Source organism: Suncus etruscus, chromosome 10 (genome assembly GCF_024139225.1).
Source record: "Suncus etruscus isolate mSunEtr1 chromosome 10, mSunEtr1.pri.cur, whole genome shotgun sequence".
NCBI lineage: Eukaryota > Metazoa > Chordata > Mammalia > Eulipotyphla > Soricidae > Suncus > Suncus etruscus.
This window is the reverse complement of record NC_064857.1, coordinates 14,165,296-14,167,988: the sequence shown is the minus strand read 5'-3', so window position 1 is coordinate 14,167,988 and position 2,693 is coordinate 14,165,296.

Below are 2,693 nucleotides of genomic sequence, written 5' to 3'. Positions count from 1 at the left end.
CATTCCCGTGTGATGAAATAAGCTTCCACATTTTCATTAACATGAGTAAGGAAAATCCCTGCTTCTTTTCTGTGTCCCAAACCAAAACTCAAGCCTTCTTTGTTCAGGAAAGGTAAAGAAACTGAATTGAAAGTGGAATAAGATCAACATTCAATCACCAAGTTCTCAGAATCATCTTGTTGTGTTCTTGAGAAAAATCAACAACCTGCTTTGCTCTTTAGAGAGAAGGACACACATAAGAAAGGGATATAAAGGAGAAAAAATAAAATTGTTAGAAAGACATGGAAGAGAGAAAAAAAATCAGTAAAGTCGATGACCCTCAATTCCTCCTCTCAAAGTCCAGTTCATAAAATTTTGTTCAATGACTGTTGATCAAAGAACAAGATAAACAAATTAAACCTCAAGTCTTGGAACCAATTTTCTGGATTTGTAATAATCTACTTCTGCTGATATTGTATTATCTCCTTTTCATATTTTTTTCATTTTTTTATTTTTTTAGTTTTTTCATTTTTATATCAATCCATGTGCTTCCTTGTTGTTTTGCATTTACAGAGATAATCCTTTTTACTTTCTCAGCCTGGAAAGGCACTCATAAATATCTTTTCTTTACCCCTCATATAGAGATCAAAGGGCTTGTCTTAACTCTTCAAGAAAACATTTACCACAAGTTCCTAAGTGTTGTCACAATATTCTGTTTTGTTATGAAAGTATGTGACTACTGAGTAAATTAATAAAAGGCAAACATGAAGTAGATTATATGATGCTTTGGTGAAGTATAAGATTTAAAAATGATCACATTATGTTTTCCATAAAGTGCGTAGGGGACCATCAGGGATGTGGAGAATTGAATCTGGATGAGCCATGTGCAAGGCAAGTACTATTGCTCTGACCCCTATAAACAGATTTTAATGTAAATTGTAACTGGTGAGTAACATTAAAGAAAATGTTAAAAAAGGATTATACATCATAGAAAGAACATTTAGAGAATGCTTTAATAAATATTAATTTAAAGAGCAGGACAAACTAATGTTTTTTCAAACTTATGTAAAAGAAGACAGCAACCTAATGATATAAGTCAGCAGTAGAGAAACCCTGACTTCCATTCCCGTTACTATATGATGCTCCCAGTTTAAATGATCAAAGTAAAACTTTATTTAGTCAGTTTCCATAGAGTTCTAAAGAGTAAACAAAATACCAAAGCAAATATACTGAACTTCAAAATACTTTCTTTGCAGTTAATAGTCAGAAATTTTTATTAAGTAGTTTCTTTATAACCAGATATTAAAATTTGAGATAATAAAATTCTTAAATAAAATAAGAACTTCTTATAGATATACACTATTTCTGGCTCAAATGTATAATCCATATCCAATAGGTATAAGTAGATTCTAATTTAGAAAATATATTGAAGATTTTTCAGTTATATTTAGAAAAATAAAAGAGAACTCTCATTTATATCATTTGTTAACATTCAGTTATTCTTTCTCTTGCCAAAAACATTAGGAAAGACTTCATTAAATAGTGGATTCTAACTCTAGAAGGTATCATCAACTCAGCAATATTTTTTGCTGAATTATCAAAATACACACAGCTAAAAGCATTAATTTTTCCTTAAAAGTATTCTTGAAAGCTGTGCCGTTTCAGAAACAGAAGCAAAGTCAGCTGAAAAGTACAAATTTATGTGTAAGTGAAAATATACAAAAAAATCAATTTTGAGTAAAGTGTTGTTGTTTATTATAGGATAAAATTTAATCCAACTAAGTTTTATTAAAGAAATTTAATATATTGTTCTACTGTATAATCCTTTCACAGAAAAATGCTTAGTACTGTTTCTACTGGTTCAACTTTTTGACCTTATTCTTTACCTCAGACATCTTAACTAATGTACTTTCAAACTCTGACTTGAAATATGCTATAAGTAAAAAACTCTAAATAAAGGCAAAGTAATAACAACAAAAATAACCTGATAAAATAGCTGGTTTTCACTGTAAATTTTAAAGCAATTTGCTAAATAAACAATAGATACAGAATGTGCTTGATATTGAGGAAAATTACTTTCTTCTAGAGGCCATATATATTAATGACAATCCTTCAAATTTCCTAAATTTTAAATGAATTAAGGTGAATATTACTTATGGTCATTTGCCATTATTTACTTTCATTTTGCTATGCTTTATAATTCAAACCTAATTAATTTTATGACTTACTCAAAGATATGTATGTCAAATTTTATGACGTAACCAGAAGGAACTTTTAAATAAATAAGCATCTAGAGAAAACATTAAATTATTTACATTGACCTACAACTGTAATAAAAAAAATTTTTAAAACACAAGTTTTTTTATGGGTTGGATGCTAAATGGTTCACTCTAAATAAACAATACTCTGTTTACTGAAAATTTGCTATGATTTGCAGGTAATATTTTTATGATATTGTAAGTATCCCAATCATTTCCTTGGTTCCATCTAATGCCTTATAACCTAGAATATGTATATTCAAAAAAACACACACATTGTTTTTGGTAGGGTGCAAGAGAAATAGTGCAGAGGTAAGTTACTTACTAGCTACTGCCACCACATGAAAGTTATGAAGCCCACTAATATATCGAAGTTGATCCAAGGGTTTTTTACACCCCATGGCCTTATCAACACACCATTCTCAGGTTTTCACATTAAACACTGTTGATTGAAAT